This window comes from Accipiter gentilis, chromosome 2, assembly GCF_929443795.1.
Source record: "Accipiter gentilis chromosome 2, bAccGen1.1, whole genome shotgun sequence".
NCBI lineage: Eukaryota > Metazoa > Chordata > Aves > Accipitriformes > Accipitridae > Astur > Astur gentilis.
The window spans coordinates 29735172-29753636 of record NC_064881.1 but is presented as its reverse complement, the minus strand read 5'-3'; the positions used below and the strand labels follow the sequence as shown (position 1 = coordinate 29753636).

The following is an 18465-nucleotide window of genomic DNA, read 5'->3' as shown; positions in this document are numbered from 1 at the left end:
GACTGCGCTCCTCAGGCACAAGCTTGAAGAAGATGCTCCAGGAGTGACAGGACATTGTTATTCATCATAAGGGAAAAGACAAATAATTTTTAATACGCATTTTGGTTGTCTGGGGCCGGGTGTGCACTGGGTGCCACGGTGGCCTCTGCAGCCACGGGACCCGGGGCAGAACCTTTTGTGCTGGTAGCTCTGGGCTATGTATATTGCACCTTTACGTTCAATTTGATACTGCCTTTAGCCTGCTGGCCCTCTGCCAGCACAGCTGCAGAAAGGTTGGGGAAATTTGCCATAATATGCTTGGGAATTCTTGTGGAAAGCAAGTTTCACCTACTGCAGTGGAGGTGGATAGGTTTAAGGGGCTTGGGTTTCTTTTTGCCCTGAAATGCTCATCCTCACTTAAAATCAGAAGTAAGGTGGAATTTAACGCTAAAATATTCCAGCTTGAACATACAGGACTGCTGGAAATCAGCGTTTAAGGCTGCTTAGAAAATGCACTGAACTCACGCCCCAGATTAAAACCTGCAGAAGCAAAGCATTACTTTAACCAAGACCCAGTCGACATTGCTAACACCAGTGAAGATGACATTCTCAACCCAGATTTTGGTGGACACCTTCAAAAAGCACAGAGATGGGTGGCCTAGTCACAGCTCAGCCAGTGGCACAACCCCAGCCCGCTGCGGGCAGCCATGCCCACGCACTGCCTGGCCGGCAGCCAGCCTTCCCCTGCCTTCAAGGAGTGAAATCCCAGCACAAAAATCTCCACTGGCACCAAGCGCCCCGACTGCGACACCCTTCAGCTGCAAGAGGGTTTTATCAAGCCTAGAGGAAGACGATTGTGAGGGTGCGAACGACTGAAGATACAGACGCATTGGACTTTTATCTGTTTCCTATCAGGAAAAGCATAAGTGATGTTTTAGGTTTTCAAGAATACCCTAATTCAGCATTTTGCTGCAGCAGGGTGGTCACTGGGCTTTGGACTGCAGCCCAGCCAAACAGAATGGAGCTTTTCATCAGTTAAAATCCAAGAAGGGAATAATGATCTCAGAGTTTTGTATTTATCATTGGATTTGGCCCGCTGACCCGCCTAAGGAAAGGCAGTGGCTTGAAACAGTTTTCACAAAGCCAAGACCTAAATGGCTGCAGTAAAAATTAATTTTATCCTGATCGCTCTTTTTTTTTTTTTTTTTTTTTTTTTTTTTTTTTTTTTCCCAGATACACATATTTCTGTCATGTTTGGATAAATCCTGCCCCTCCAGTTCCCTCAGAAAGGTCAATGCAGCTCTCCATGCTCCAAAACTCTACGCTGGCCTGAAGATGTCACTATCTTGGCAATGACTCGCACAGCCCCAAACGGGGCTACGTGGAGTTATGTGGAGTTATGCATGATTCAGCAGCAACAAGTGTGAAAAGGCTGAGACTGCTGGCGCTCGCCCTTCATCAACCTTTTCATATTCCTGGCGCTCGCTGTGAGCGTTGCTGGCTGCAGATATTTAAAGAGCAAAAAGAGCGAGTACCGCAGTTAGCTTTTTTTTTTCCATTTAGCATTTTTCCTTCTTCTTTGTTCATTTAAGCAGATATTTATGCTTTTATGGACATGAAGAGCTTCCTCCGGCCCTCTTAGCAGTAGCATGGGCCATCTTGTTCTCCCAGCAAGCACCGTGCAGTGATGAGCAATACTCCTTGACCTGGCAGCCTTTCTCCTCAGGGCAGGCACTTTTCCCCCTTACCCAACAAAACATGGGGTTTGGGTGGTGAAAGCACAGGGGGTTTCCCTCATGTGATGGGAGCATGTTCAGCATGGTGGAGCATAAGCACTGGCTGAAGTGATGTGGCGTCTTACACGTTCCCCCTTACAAGCTGTCCCATGCCAAAAGATCTCTGGATTTTTGTCAAAAGGCTGGACGTTACTGCTCTGTGAAAACCTAAAGACCTTCACAGAAAAAAAAAAAAAAAGGCATAAAGTAAAAAAGCCTCTGAGAAAAGACTATGGGATTTCCACACTTCCCAATCCACCTATGGAAAATGAAGACAAAAATCCCTTGCATGCTACACCTACAAAAGCATGCTACAAAGTCCCTTTATGTCTGCTACATCTTGAAGGCTGATGTTTCTTCCTTCTAATATAACTCTTCTGGTATGAAATAGGAGCAAGGTCTAGACCACCTGAAACTTAACTAAACTGGGACTTCAGACTCAAAAATCCACCTAGATCCGAGGTTATGATTTAGTCTCCAGGGTTGTCTCCTCCCGGGAGGTACCTACATTCATTGGGCACTTCCCAGGTCACTGGCACCTAACTTCTGCCATCCATGCATCCCTCAGGCATGATGGTAATTGCTAACTGATCTTAAATTAATTTGGTGGAGGGTGGAGGTTTTGGGGAGGAGTGTTCAGAGAGCTGAAACCACCACAACAGGCAGCATTACTTTACATCTGCATTCGCTGCCTTGGCAGAGCTGCCAATGATTAAATGGATGGAGCCTGATTTACCAGCCAAAGATGGTCTCTCTGGGTTCACTGTGAGCAGCACTGCTTGCTGCTAAATCCAGAGCTGAATTCACTTTCAGATGAAAGCAAATTCACCTATGGTTCTGACAGCAAAAGAAATCACATGCCTAAAGACAAATGAGATGTATATTTGATTTTATTCTTCTTTCCCACAACATACATGATTGCTGGAAATTCTTTCTTTCCTGTGCACAATCTTTTTTTTTCTGTTTATTTGTCCTGATTCGGAGCTAACAGCTGGTTTTACCTATGAGAACCAGCTCACAGACGCACTTCAGGATATAAAGCACATTTATGATAAGACACCTGATAAATCCCTTCACGTTCCGTATCTTTCCTGTAAAGCTGGGGCGGGGGGGGAGCGAAGAAGGAGAAAAGACCTGCTTTAGGATGATGTCATAGCTGTTGGGCACATCTGCCCCAAATTAAATTACCATCTAAAGGGCTTATTTCCCAAACATATTTCTTTTCGGCTTGGAAGGAGACATAAAGCAGTGTATCCCTTCAGTTTGCATTTGGGGAGTCTCTGAAAATTTGGGATCACCCTTCACAGTATGCCAGCAAGATTTACTAGTGCTGAGTCTCTCAGGTGATGATGCTGTACAAGTTGCATGAAAAATGAATCTTTCTTGGTTCCTCAATTAAGTTGTGACTCATAATAAATCTTCCGGAGACATCAAGCCTGTCTTGCTAAAAGCATGAGGGACCTTTGCAAAGCCCTCTAAGAAGGTGTGAGAAAGGGATCTCACCTGTAAGAAGAATGCTTGCAGAAGTGAACCTGTTTGAATTTTAAAATATCCGCTCTTCATCTTTCACAGCAAACTCTGCGTGCATGCCAAAATTTGAGGACAAAAATGCAAAAGGTGTAGAAATAAACAACAGTGTTTAAACACACCAAGGATAAACCACTTGCAAATAAACTTGCTTTGTCTACTGCAACACCAAAAAAAAAAAAAAAAAAAAAAAAAAAACAACCCAGGAAAAAGAAGGCAGAAGAGAAAATGCAGGAAAACTAGGTTTTTTTAATACCTTCTATGTGATCTTTCCCTATGAAGGCACTCAGACTATATGGCTTCCAGATGATAAAGAAGAGGAGAATGCTGCACCAGACAAAACCCCTGTCCTCTTGTTGCCTACCAGTGCAAACTGCAGGTGCCCCCAATGTGCTCAACGTGGCAAAACCCCATGTGACAAAGGAGCCGTCTCTTTTGGCTTTGGCATCTGTTCCTGAGCAGACCCTATGGGCCCAGCGGCCGTGAGAAAACTGTGCAAGTGTGTGGCATGTGCTGCATTGGAGGGAAAGACCCCGCTACTGCCTGGACAGCCCGGATGCTGAACACAATCACCCTGGCATCGTTTTACAGGAGCTCCACTAAAATCCATGAGCCTGTCATTTGTTCATGGTAGTTACTTAGAAATGGAGTAAAAATGCCAAAAAAAACCTCTTTCAAAGCACCTGACAAATAGCATCCAAATGCAGCAAAGCCTTTCAGCCCATCTTGAAACCATGGCCCTGGTTTCGTGCTGATGTCAACCAGCACAGTTGGTGGAGTTATGCTGATTTACACCAGCTGAGGAACTGTTCCTATATTTTCACCTGGTTCATGAAGATTTATATACTAATTCCCTGCAAAGCATTATAATGAAAAAAAAAAAAAAAGAATCGCCTAGCTGGGTCCGCAAGTCCTATTTCATAAGTAAGTTATCTCAGCCTTTCTGGGTCAGATCTTACTGAGAGGACGATACATCCAGGGCTGTCATGTAAATCATTTCCTTTTGAATACTTATGTCTAATCAACTTCAGACCTTGTTTTGGACACATTGTACGTTTCATAAGCTGAAGAACTCTCTCTGATGAAATCCTTGCCTCCTGACCCCAAAATACATCTGAACAAAATTGTCCCATCAGGAGTTCAGATAATTGCTTGGCCTTTCCTGTCAGTCATAAACCAGACCGATCCAACTTTTTTGGACACTTCCCCACACTTTAATGTGCTTTTCAAACATATTCCGAACAGCATAACAGAATAGGAATGGTTGCTTTTATAAATGTGTGGTACTTTATATGTTTAAGCAAAGAAATCAGAGACTCTCTTTGCTGGTGCCATATGTATTATTGTGTGATAAAAATTTACCAGCATGTAGCTCTGCAATTATTGTTCTTACAGCTCCATTAGTCTTAAATCTTATTTATGTACCGTGGGCTTTTTTCTTTCACTGGAACTCCCAGGCTCTCCCTTTTCTTGCGCCAAAGCTTACAAAGCATCACGTAGTCCAGGCACAGTTTGAAGACTCGATCTTTCACGTGCCCAGAGTGAGTATGTTTAAGAGCAATGCCTTTCTGCTCCCACCCACAAACGCCTTTGGGGTCCACAGCCGTGCAGCAATTTGGATCTAACGGAGGTGGCCGGTGGCTGATGCAGCAGGACACCGGCACCGAGTGAGGTTCACACTCGCTGTCTGGCCACAGCAGCATCTGCCACGCGGGGATGCAGCTTACAACAGGGAGAAGCAGAAGTCCTTGTTGGGGGCCGAGCTCGGGACGCAGCCCAAGTGCTGCAGGGGACAGCAGGGCGAGACGTCCACGTGGAAGGCACAGCGAGGACTTAGCAAAAGCCAGTGGAAATTTTTCTATTGACCGCTGAGGAGACCACGATTTTCTGCCCCCAGCCCTCCTTGACAGCCTGCTGGGGTGTGCAGGAGAGCTTGGGGAGGTGAGGAAGATTTGCCGGAGGAAGCCGGACGCATTTCTGCCGGTGAATGGCAAGCCACCCTGTGCACTTGGACGGTGCTAAATCCCAAACAATGAGAAGTATTACAAATATTCAGACATCACAGACAAGGGTTTACAGAGATCACAGTCTCAAGTTGAAAGCCTGGGAATTCCTCAAGGAGAAGGTGTGGTCTGGGGCAGCGCATGTGAGCCGAGAGCTTTCCAAGTGCCTCTGCAGCTCTCAACATCTGATGAGAAGATTAAGTTCATAGGCAAAACACATTGTGAAAATGGAAAGCAGGCTGCTACGTTTGTCAGTAAGTTGAAAGGACAAAATGTACATGGATGTTAGAAAAGAAAAATCGTTAAAAGGCCATTCTACATCAAGAAGAAATCTTTGCAAGGAGCAGAAAACAGGGACCTGCAGGGCTCGGGTGCCACAGAGGAACCTCACTTCTGCACCCAAGTTGTGGCCGCGTGAGCGGAGGTGCAGAGCCATACATGTCACCTCACAGACCATTAGGATGCTAAGCCTGTATATCTCATGGTGTCTGCAGACAGACAGCTCTGTTAGCCATCACTGTGCCTGTTTGAGATGTCAGCCTCTTGGCCGTTTGCTCTAAGTCATCACTACCTAGCAGGGGTGACAAAACTGAATATACCATGGCTCCATCTGCCGCAATTTAGAGTTTAGCACTTTACACCACCAGCAGAGAGTAATCTGGAAAAACAAGTGGTGTTTCTGGCACCGGTGATTGACACACAGGTCAGGGTTTTGTCTCCAGCACAGCCTCATGAGAATATGTCCTCATGGGTTTCAGGTCTGTACACATTACAGAACTGCTCCTGAAGCTTATGCTGGCTTTATCATTTTGCAGCATACGTTTGTGAGCCTGTAATCTCAGAGTGTATAAACTGTCCTTTGAGGACATGCAGAAAAGCATGAATCCTCAGAAAGTTTGCATTCTCTGCAAGAGCACCCGGAGCAGAGAGCACAGGAGTCCTTTGGGCAGCTGTTGCACCCATCAGGCTGACAATGGCCACGGACCAGCATACACCGAGCTGCTTTTCCCCAAACTTTTCGCTACTTCAGGACTTATGCTAAGTGTAGGAAAATAACTTTCAATTTTTCATAGCCCTCCCTCTCTCCTCTTCATTACTGTGAAAGAATCGTTCTCCTGCGCTGTGAATGGCTTGTGTGATTTCCAGGTTGGGTGCCCGCTGTTTCAGCCTTTACCTTCTTCTTTCCTCACCTCAGATGCTCCTTGTAGCTGCTTCGTGCCTCTGCTGTCATCCCTGTTTGACCCTTGCGCTGCGCAAGGGGAGCATCATATGGAAAAAACATCTGTCCGCGGGCTGCATCTTCGGGCACAGAAATGAGCATACAGGACAAACGGACACAGAAAAGAGGTCGGAGGTTTTCGTGAAGTGGGGGGACCGCACCGGTACAGCGCCACCCCGGGAAACGCGGACAAAATTAAGCGACCCCCTCCTCGGAAAGCCGTGCGTGACGGTGCCGGGGGCATTCAGGAGACGCTCGGAAGAACGCGGGCGTGCGCGCGTGTGCCCGTACGCCAGAGGCGGACTCGCAACAAGGAAAACGCGCGCACCGCAGGGCGGGGGCTCCTCGGGGGCCCCTGTGTCCCCGCACCGGCACCGGCACCGGCACCGCGATCCGGCGGCAGCGGCGCCCCGGCGCGGCTGGCTCTGGCCGCCAGGTGGCGCCGTCGCCCCGGGCCGGGCCCGCCGCGGCCCGCCCCGGGCGCGGGGCAGGAGGGACGCTGCCCCGGGGCGGCGGCGGCGGCGGCGGCGGCGGCGGCGGGCGGGTGGAGAAGGCGCCGGCCCCGGCCGCCTCCGGCCGCTTTCCCGGCCGGGGTCGGAGCACACCGGGCTCTCCTGCAAGCGGGAGGTGAGAGGAAGAGGTCGGGAAACAGGAGAGGAGAGCCCTGACACCGTGCCGCCCCGCTCCCCCCCCAGGCTGCGCGCCCCTCGGTGCAACGGGGGGGGGTCTTGGCCTCAAGGGAAGAAATCTGCTCGGAGCCCACGGGCCAGATCCCACGTAGCGCACTCCGTGTGCACCCCACTGATGTCTGGGACCCTCTGGTGATTTACATCAGGTGCGAGCGTGATCCTCGTTCTCAGCCGAGCGTATCCCCCCGGAGGGTTTATTCGCAGGCTGCCCGGGGTTTTCACCTGGGTTCTGTTAGTTCGTTTTGGGTGATGCATGGCGAGGGTCAGTGATTTTCCCGAGGACCCTCTGAGGTAGCAGTTTCTCTTGGAATAGGAGACAAAGCCTTCTCGCTGCCCGGTGCCTCCTGCTGGCCTCTAAAATACATCACGTAGTTCAAACGCTGTGGTCCGGTCCTCCTATGAACTGGTCCTCTACAGACAAACACATTTCTTGGCTCTTCCCTCCGATCATTTTATTCTCTGCTGGTGGCTCTGAGCTCCCATCTCTGCCCAAGACATTTGCAGCAGCTTCACGATATCATTTAGCAATGGCTCACTAGTTCACAGATACTTGGTATTGAAACAAGCACACAATTCAGGAGTCCGTCACAGTCCGGACACATTCCCCCAAATTCAGAGACCAGATCTCCATCCCAGCTCTCAGCAGTCACCGAGTCCAGGCAGCATTTCATCGCCCACCAGTCGATTTCTTCACAGCTCACTGCTGTGGGCACTGCCCGGTCTCCCCGTGGGGTGCTCCGCTCCCTTCCCAAGCACCTGGGCAAAGGGCAGCCCATGACATTTTCCAGTCACCATCTGCTGATGTTTATTTTGGCCTGCCTAGAGGTGTTTCCAAATGACTTTTGCGGGAGAAACATGGAAAACAAGGTTTAGGGCAACCCACTGAAGGAACTGGGAGACTGAAGGTGAAAACTCCCCAGGCTAACATCTGCTCTTTTTGCAGCTTCAGTGCTCCATACTGCCTTGCTCTGAGCCCCAGCATGAGCACGCAGCGTTGAATCCCTCGGGAGAGGCAAGGGCCATCAGCAGTTCTCTAAACTGTGGCTTAGGAGTCTATCCAGAACCCAACCTCTGCTCTGGAAAATCTGTGACTTCGGAGACAAGTGGGGTTTGGATGGGCTGAAAATGCAGTGAGAGCAGCAGATTTTCTTCAGCTGTGTGGATGCTGTTGTAGGCTTCATGAGGCATTGGTAAATGAAAAATGAAGTTATTTTAATAAACAAACATTCACATGTAACCATTGGAAGGTGAAGTCAGAAGTTTGGAGTTCGTTTGCATTTTAACAGACATAGAAATAACAACAAACTGAGGAAACATGCTTATTTGTAAGGCCGCCTGAGCAAAGCCATACGAGTCAGACTGAGGGCCATCAAACTTACTTGTGCTGAGAAATATCCCATTGCTCCCTGAATGAATAAGGCAGTCCTCGATGGAGCTATCAAGGAACATGATTCCAGTAAGTTATATACAATTCTGGACTTGTTTTCTAAACATATGCATTAATTTTTTTGGTAAGAAGCCCATTACATTATTTTTGGCCAAGGCTCTCTTTTTCTATAGCTCTGATAAAGCTCAGTCTGTGAAATATTCCTTCAGCCACCTCAAAGCAAATGCTGACATCACCAAGAAGGAAGCAGTGCTAGAGCAGGAGAAATGTATATAAGGGAAAGCCGGGGCTGCGATTGCATGTGATGAAATGGAAGATGCCCAGCCAAACAGTAAAGTGTTTCTATTGACTTACCCTGGAACTTAGTCCTTTTGCTGAAGAACTACTGTGGGGTTTCAGGCACAAATGAGTCTTGATGAACTTTGAGGCAAAATTTGATGTTAATTAATTACTCTTAAGTTCTGAAAATTTTATACATGCTGGGGAAATCTCCCTATAAAGTGCATTTCTCGGGTTTCCATTCTTTGTCGTGCTGCTGTTGGGGATATTGAACACCTCCTGCTGTGGAATCCCTGCCCCGGGCAAGGGACAGCATCAGCTGAGCACAGGCAGTGCTGAGATTTATAGAGAAGTAAAGACAACTTCTGATATTAAGCAAAGAAAGCTGAGCTGGATAAAGAGCTTGCTCGAGTAAAATGAAGCTTTTCTCTTTTTTTTCTTCCTCTCTTTCTTTCTTAAGCTTAACAAAAAAAAAAAAAAGAAAAATGGAAAATCCCCATTGATTGCATCCAGCTGTTAAAATTTTATGATACCGAGATCCCCAGTTGTCATGACCACTTCATGTAGTTTAATATGTAGTCGTATTCTTTTCAGTTTCATTTTCTTCCCCAACTTTAGTTAATAAAACACCTTTCAGACAGCCTGTTCTCAGCAGTTATAGAGTGCCTGGTCTTCTTTTATAAAGAGGAGAAATGCGTGCAACTTTAAGAACTAATTTGTATACGCACACCCGGGCTGTTACCTGTGGGATACCTTGGCATGTGAGGAAGTTAAACTGCAACCATAATTCCCATTAACGTCAGTGAGAGCAACATTTGCGCGTTTCCCCATGCGAAGGAGACGCGAGCTGAACGGAAGCAGCTCTTTTCCGAACACCGTAAACCAGCCCTGCCATAAAAAGGTCGACCCTCTGCCCCAGCCAAGACTCCCCTTGCCTGCGATGGCTTTGGGCTCAGGCCCAAAATTAATAAATCTCTCCGGACTTTGGAAATTCAGCAGCAAACCAGCACCTCCCGAAGTATTGCACATTTATTCTGTTTCATCCGCAGCGAGCACGGAGGGTTGTTATCTACACTGTTTGCACAGTTTCAGCTTGGCTTTCCTAAAGGACTTTTCCGCTGCTCAGTTGGCATAGATAAAATACCCAGGATAAAGGCAATGCCCACATTTTCTGCTTTTAAATGCGCTAATATTTTTAGTCTGCCATCGCTCCTGGTTCCCTCCTGCCTTGCTGACATTTGCCCACACCAGCAGCCGTGCACTTGTGGTGGCAGGAGGGGCAGGAGCATGATTCCCTGTGCCAGGGCAGCGTTGGCATCGGTGGGAAGGAGCAATGCTCCAACATCCACTTCTGCTTTAGAGCTCTTTGTTCGCTATGGCACGCTGGCATTGCTCCGGCTTGCTACCACTGCTCCTGTGAACAGAAAAAAATCCCACCCTACATTAAGAAAGAATAAGTGTGCACATCAATAGCTCAAGGATTAGACCAGCTGATTTAATTAATCCCAGAACTAGCGTTTCAATAAGGGAATCCAGAATTATGATTAAGCTGCAAAGGAATCAAAATGTGCTACGGGTGAGAGGGTTTTTCTGTGCTCTGGCTGGTGAATGCTTTTTCAGCCTTGGCATTCTTTTGTATTGGTCTTTTGCATTTGTGGTCTTGAAAATCATTTGGGGAATCTGTTTAATGATGCAGTTTTGTATAAAAGGTAACCACATTACTGCACTAAATATAAAGCAGTCACAGGAACTGAAAATAAACCAGTTTGGTTTCCTAAGAGGTAGCACTGATAAACATTTTGGTCAGCCAATGCATTTTGTGGACAATGTTTAAGGAAACATTAGCTGCTAACATGCTTAGCTTAAGGAAGCTTTATCCTCCCTGTGCCAGTATTTATAGTTGTAGTTTAATAGGAAGCCTCTAATGATAACATCTTACTGCTTGTTTAATCATCTTTTACTCAGCAAAATAACTGAGTTAATTTGGGACCGAGAAAGGGTGTGGACACCAGGGCTGGCTCCGGTGCCAGGGAAGCGCTGTATGCCCTAGCACTGCTCACTCGGAGAAATACTTTGTTTCCCCAGAGAAAGTCAGCAGTTTGCCCTTGCTGTGCCTGTCTCTCACTCTGTACCACAGATAGGAAAAGCGGCTTTTTAAAATTACAGAGTTTTTAAAACGCAAAAGTGGAAGTGCAAAGGGAAAGGAACACTTGCAGCATGTGGGGATGTTTTCTGAGATGGAGCTGAATTCACGCTGAGGGTGCCCCTCTATTTAATAGGGAAGACCCAGCCGACAGCCAACTTTTTGATATAAAACCACTGACAGCCTGGCTTTTCCTCTCCTTCTTTGATACCCGCCCCTTCCCCTCTATGCATTTCACTCCTCCCATAGTAAACCCAACAAAAAAGAGAATAGGGGAAAAAAAGTGGAATTAACATGACAGTTGTCACCAGCACACGGTTCAGTCTGTGCCTCCCCTTCCCCTGCCACTGTCTTCAGGCATAACCTCCACAGACGAGGGAATATCCCCAGCCTGGGGACTGCTGCAGCACGGCTCCTTCCGACACCAAAGCATTGACAAGAGTCAACATGAATTTTGTATTTCCCAGGAGCTGCTTTCCTTTGCCAGAGGCTGCTCAGCTGGCACCCCTGGTTTGGGGCTGCATGCGGCGAGACTCCTACGCTGCTCCTAAAGGGGTTTCTTTAGGGAAACGGCTGCAGGTCCTTGCCCAGGAGGACAGTAAACAACACCCGGTGGGCTCAGCAGAGCTAGCACTGGTGGAGTGCTTTGACCTGAATAAACACAAGGAAAAATTAAATTTTCCCTACCAAGAAAAAGATTAAATAGCAGTGGTATGGTGGGAAGCAGCCCCTGTCCTGAAGAATTTGCAGCTGAAACAAGGAATGAGAGAGAAACAGCAGCAAGGAGAGATGGAGTGAAACTCCTGAGGTAGAGTGAGTACGAATGAGATTGGTACCTACATCTTCAGGGTCTCAGGTAAACTGCTCACCTGCATCCCAACACTGGTAACAGGAGAGTCACTGAGATGCCTTAAAGTCATTTCAGGGCCTGTGAGAAAACCTGGCTGCCGTGCTCAAAGTGCCTATGCAGTGCTGAAGTGATGAGAGGGAAGCGAGGGAAATGAGAGGAGTGAGAAAGGAATTGTAAAATAAAAGGATGCAAACAAATTCCTTTGTGCTTGTTAGCCCAAACTGTGATGATGCAGCACTTTGTACAGACTCCTTCATCTTTTCTGAAAAGGAATTTGCTGTATGTCTCTATCCCTCTCCAGGCAGAACGTGTGGTTGTGATCATTCGTGACAGCGAGCATCGTTTCACAGCACCAGCCTGAGTGAAGCCAAAGCTGAGGGACTCACCCCCCCCAAAAAAAAACAAAACCTACAGTTAAATCCAGCTTACCAAAACTGTAAGTATCCTTATGTAGAAAATGTAGAAGTGTAAGAAATATCTGCAAATTATTCCACAAGTTTTCTAAGATCAGAAGTTTCTATGCATATATGAGCTCCTGCACTCACTGCACCGAAGCAAAGAGCAGCCCTAGACATATGGCCACTAAGTATTAAAGACAACAAATACTATAATTCAGCCCACAAATGGAGGGCTGGATCCTGCTGGGGCTGAGGTCCTTTTGTGTCCTACAAAATTAGGAATTGTGGATACTCTGCACCGAAGAAGAAATGCCGAGTATCCTCTGGGGCTGGGTTCACAGCCTAGTGGAAAGTCAGACTAAAAAGAAAACAATAAATTAAAGTGCCACCAAACTCCTCAGAAGAGAGAAAACTGCATCGAAGCAATAGCCTTTCGCTTTTAGCCCCCCAAGAGCTGAAATGAGCAGGCGCTGAGGTGGTAAATGGTTCCCATCCTGCCACTGGCAGCAGGATATACATTATTTAGAAAAGACAGAAATTGTCTGAGTTAGCAATGTAGCTGAACAAGTCAGAAATGATAGCATAACTGGAGGTTCGGTTTATATAGCTGGAGCTCCAAGACAGAAATACAGATTATGACAGGTTAATGGGGACTGTGACATTCCCTATACATGTAAATAAACACTGAATTTGAGAACCTCTGTTTTCCCCAAGCACTAGTAAATAAAAGTATAACAGAGACCTCATGTAAAGTAACCATATGCTTATAATTATACAAACATTGTAGATCCCCTGTGTGAGATTTCACATCTTTATTGCTTCTATTTTAATGTTTACAAAGTTAGTAGTAATTTTTCAAAACCAAATCTATCCTAAACAGGAAAGACAATTTCCTACATCATTTTAATTTTCTACGCCAGGGCGAACAAAAGCAAACCGCTCTTGCAAACCTCTCCCCTTTCTCCTGCTCTATATGTTGCAGTTTGTTTCCCCGATGTCAGGATGTGTTTTGACGCACCAAGAATGCAGGAGTGGCTTCACTCTTCATGCCCATATATTAAGTTTTTAACTCTGAGTGAGAGACAATATGGTTCTAATCTAAGACAGTGACAAAAATGCAGAGAGCTTGCAGAGAAGCAACATTGCCACTGGTTCGTGGCAAAATAAAACACTGTAAAAAGCAACAGTGGTGTGTAGGGTTAGCCCTGCTACTTCTCCCGACTTTTCTTGTGAAAAGACTAACCGCCAAAAGCAGGAGCAAAAGAAAGAGAAATGGGAAAGCCCGTCCCCACGCTGTGGGGCTGCACAAGCCGCTGCCGAGCCGGGGCGCAGGGGACTCGCCTGGAAGAGCCCGGCGGGCCGTGGGGCACTGGGAGAGGTGTGGATCCCTTGCGGGATGCTTGGAAAGTGAAAGAGGACCACAGTGCGGGAGCTGGCTCAGACTCTCCTAAGGCAACCCTACTTATTTGGGTACGCTCCTTCTCCTCCTGTTAGTTCACATGCCATAGTTTTGACAGTTAAAATTCTTGTTCCGCTTAGAGTTTTGACGTTTATGTTAACAGTTTGGAGACCAGGCAGGCTGAAACAAATACACTGAGAAAAAAGTGCTGGTTTTCCGTATTAAGCAAAAAATATATATATTTGGCTAATGTGATGGTCCAGGATGCAGGCAGCAGAGAAGGGAGCTTGGTGCTCCCTCCCCGAGGATGCTCTTAGCCGAGAGCAGGGCAGCCCGGCTGGGAGGGAGGCAGGGAGAGGAGCTGGCATGTTACCCAAGAGGGAAAGTCCATCATGGGAAGGGGAAGGAAGTTCTGGGTCAAAATCTACCTTCTGAAAACCAATATTCCTGCTACTGTGGAGCACTGAAACCCAAACTCTTCAGGAGCGCTGCAGCAAGGAAACAGAGGTGCTAAAAATATTGAAGCTAAAAGCAATGGGAGTTCACTGCCTCAGATCTGGGGCCCTTGAAAGACAAGTCCTATTTTCAAAGCCGGGGCTGGTGTTTTGCTGAAAACCAGCACATACGGACTACACGGGCATTTCAGAAAATGTTGTGCTAACTGCTCTGCCAGTAGGAATCCATACCCCCTGATTATGTGGCGTGACCACGGCCTTTTTGGAGCTTTTTGTGGTAAAGGGGGAAGAAGCCCATACTTTGATTGAATACATTTTCTAGTCATTCTAATAGAGAATTATTTTGGTTCGCAGAAATAAAAACCCTACAATGGATCGTTCGTGGTAAAATAAGCCACAACCTAGCTGTAAAAAAATAAAATTTCTTAAGAGGGACTGTCTACAAGCTGATCAGCTCTGTACTAATGCCACTTATGCACCACAGTAAGTCTTCCGAAAGGCCACAAACCAGAGGTGAAACGAGTGATGCTTAGGCCACTTGTGCAGGGATGAATTTTAACCTCTGACACTACTCCTTAACATTGCTGCTCAGTTGATGGTTATAACAAGAGAAATTTCCATTAAAATTCCAAGGGAAAAAAATTACATTTGATTTTGGCTGTCTCCTGGCTTTCAAATTTGCCTCTGATAATTTTTCTTTTCGCCAGAATGGCAAATTCACAGAAAGGAAAAAATTTGAAAGATGTAAAAACTGTGTGTGCTAGTGCAAGCAAATTAATTAAACTGGTTTTAAAACTGCAGTTTTGCAGTCTCCAAATTGCTTTAGTTTGGAGAAACATATTTGAAATTAAAAAAAATGTTACAAAGTATTTATAATGCAATTATAACCTGAAACCTGGCCAACTTTTATTGTTGAGAAAACCGGAAAGGAAATAATTTTTAAAAATGCTATTCTTCTTTTTCTGGTGGCTGTTATTATTTTACTCTTTTTATTGTTGCTGCCATTATTACGCCCTTTGTCGAGCTCCAAAGCTGGGATCCCACGTGTTTCACAGGCACTGATTCATTCTTGTGCTGTCCTGCGAGGTGCCCGCCCCTGCCTGCGGTTCCCAGGTCCAGTTCCACACGGTTTTCTCAATGCCGAACAAACCCAAAACTTCTTAGGACGGTTTGATATATTCAAGTCCCTCGCAGTGATCTGACTGCGTAGCTGCGTAAGGCACCACGACTGCTACATCTTCTCAGTTCCCTGTGCTCTGTCATTCCCTTAACTGACTGTCCTGGCAATTAGCTGTATTGAACAATGGCATTGTCTTCCGAAATGGCAAGGGGACACCCTGAGCAACTGGGCCTAACGCTGCGAGAAACAGGCAGGAGAGCAGCACTGCCTACGTTATAGCTGTTACTACCACCTGTGTATGCTATCGTGGGGTGAGCATCTCTGTCTTGGGGTGATAACAACAGGGCGTGTTGCCTCCCCCAGCCTCCGCACTGCCTGAAAGTTCGCCGGAGCCGGGAGAAAGACCCTCGTTGGCTGCAGAGGACTTCGAGTCAGGCCCCCGATAAAGAAGCGAGGGTGGAAAGCAGCCGTCCGAGTGAATTTTAGAGAATGCGTTAAAATGTGCAAAAGCAGCAGGTAGAAATTAAATCGAGCTGATGGAAGTTGCTCTCGAGACCACTCGACCCTTGCAGCTTTGCATTAGTACGAAACCACCTTCCCTTGGGAGAGGAGGAGGCCAAGGGAGGAAAAAGCCGAGAACAAAGAGGGAAGAGGAGAGACAGACCGAGAGACAAAGGCAGGAAGGGAACAGACACTCCGGGAGCAGCGAGGGGACCCTGGAAACCAGCGGGGTGGGAGTGGGAAAGGGCAGCCATGCAGCAGCAGTGCTGGGGACCGCAAGGAGGGGATGTGGGAAGTGGAAACAATATCAGAAAAGGAAAATAGGACAATGAAATGCAGCAGGAGAGAAAAGAAAGAGCCTGGGGGACTAGGGTTGGGCAGAAGTTGGCGGAGAAGAAACTGGAGCTGGGCAGCTGATTGGAGATAGCAGGCAGAAGCGTGGAATAAGTGAAAGGGGCACAAAAGGGACAGAAGGAAACAAAAAAGCGATGATAAGGCTCCGGAAGGAACTGGGTCATGGCAAGAAAAAATAGCCAAAATGCTAAGTACAGAGCAGAAAGGATGGGAGCGGCAAAGGGCAGCAGAAGTAACAAAAGTGAGGCATCAGAAAAGTGAAGCCGAAGGGACGGGACGTGGGGGAAAGGTCCCAGAGCAGAAAGCAGCTGACGAAAAGGGAGGGGAATGGTCAGGAGGGCAGCTGTGAAGCCAGGGGATAGGCAGGAGGAGTGAAAGCACAATAAATAAAAGGGACTGAAAAAATGGGATGGGGAGATGTGGGAACTGGTTTTGGAGAACACTTGCCTCATTTCTGCACTGTGACCAATACTCTTTTGTAGCCCTGTTCCTTCACAGTTCATCTGCCAGCACCTCGCAGTACGTCTGTCCTACTAAAAAGAAGGCAAGGCAATGACAGGGCCCGTTCTCTAATCCAAGCTATACGATGTGTCCCACATCCACATGGTCACATCCAAAGGGCCATCTAGGGACAGCCCCTGGCACAAGCCATAACTTGTAACAGGCCTGGGCACTGGCTGGGAAAGTGCCTGCTGGCATGGGCCAAAACCACACCAGGGAGCTCGCTGAGCCTTGTATGGAGGGTTGCAGGGCAGCTCATGAGCCCCTGCCTTGGAGTTATCTTCTTCCCTAATGCAGATCCAGCTGGGATCACTTGGAAACTGAGTCCCTCACTTGCTTTGAATGTCCTCCTCACTATCCTCATCTCCCCTAGCATCTCTCCCCAAGAGCTGCGGAGCACGGTGGGACTGAGGCAAACTGGGACCTACCAGGCTAGATGCCTGCTCCATATGCCCTGGCTGGGTCTGCCTCATCCCACTGATGCGTGTGTTGCCCTGGGATCGGTGCCAAAAGCCCAGGCACGACTTGCCCTCTCTTGGTGGAAAATGAGAAGGGAGAAGAAAAAGAGAAGAAAGTCCAGGCTACGACTGCATGGCCCGTGAAGAACAGCTGCTGATGGAGGAGCGTGGTCAGAGATGTCAGATTCAATGCGGGGTGAAAGCCAAATTCCCTTTATTTGCTATGGACTGAGCTTTCACTGCTAAACACGCACAACCCTCAGGTTGCAGCGTCGTTTGGTGGAATGAGAGGAAAATCCCCCAGTGGCAGAGATGGGGCAGAGAGGAGAGGTAGAAACAAGTGGGGAAGGGGAGATCAGGAGAGGAGAGGAGGGAAGCTCAGCATAGGGTAAAGGAAAGCAACACGGGGAAGCGGAGGAGGGTGTCCTGTGGCTGCCAGGAGCAGCGGCAGTGCCGTGGTTCAGGCAAGGAGGATGAGGAGGAGGTCAGGAAGAAGCAAGGACGGAACAGGACAGGTAGGGTAGCGCAAGCTTGTTACCATGCTTGCTTTATCTATGGCTGTGAACCCTAGGTGGGTGGTGGGATGAAACCACCTGGAGACCTGACACAAGCCTTATACTGGAGGATGCACCACTGAAAAACTGGATGAAAAGGGGTGGGTGAATCCTCCTGCTTCTGTTCCACTGCTGTCTCCTGCATGACCAGCGCAAGGAGGATCTGTGCCCTGCTTTGAGAAGGCTCTCCTGCCTGCCCCAGGCTGCCCTGCGCTGCATTTTCCCGGGCCCCAGCCTGGCACCGTGCTCCTCTCCGGCTCGTTCCCTCTTGGTGGCTGTGGGGATTTTGAGAGAAGGAGAACTGTCTCTGGGTCTTCACGCCTGCGCTTTCCCTTCCCTCTCTGACGGGTGGCAGGGCCTGCCTCGAGGCTGCCCACTAGGTGGGCCCTGGCTCATCCCAAGGTGAGATCCCACTTTCCACCGAATTCTCCTTCCTGAGAGACCCCTGCTTTGTGCCAAGCTCTCGGGCACATAGCCGTGGGAATACGGAGAGCCTGGAGCGAGATCATTAGCGTCGCACAGGTCCGCCCACACCCGAACCTCCCGCACCCAAGACCCGAAACTGCAGCACCCAAGAGGCACCTGGACACACCACAGCGTCGGTGGGTTGATGAGAAGCGGTACCCGAAGGGTGGCAGCGAGACGCACAGCATCCCTCCCCGGCCCTCGCGTCCGCTTCCCGCGTGGAGTCCACAGCGAGGAGGGAGCAAAGGGACCCCCAAGCACCCGACCGCGGGGTGTCCCGCCCCGCCGCGGACCGCCCCGCGGGGGCGGGCTGGGTGCCCCCACGGGGCGGTCCGCGGCGGGGCGGTACCCACGGGGCGGGGCGGGCTGCTCCGGGCCGAGCCCGCCCGGGTGCAGTCCCCGCTCCGCG

At 48.4% G+C, this 18465-nt stretch overlaps 1 long non-coding RNA gene across 2 annotated transcripts; it reads right to left on the bottom strand.

The window, feature by feature from the left end:
- Nucleotides 1-7063: 7063 nt before the first annotated feature.
- LOC126049358 (uncharacterized) lies at nucleotides 7064-18331 on the bottom strand. Of its 2 annotated transcripts, XR_007509175.1 has the most exons (3): nucleotides 18174-18331; nucleotides 8572-11652; nucleotides 7064-8367 (listed from the first exon to the last, which is right to left on the bottom strand). It is a non-coding gene; the product is annotated as an uncharacterized LOC126049358 (long non-coding RNA). The 2 variants fall into 2 exon arrangements; XR_007509174.1 differs by lacking the exons at nucleotides 7064-8367; nucleotides 8572-11652 and adding an exon at nucleotides 15428-17866.
- Nucleotides 18332-18465: the final 134 nt, after the last annotated feature.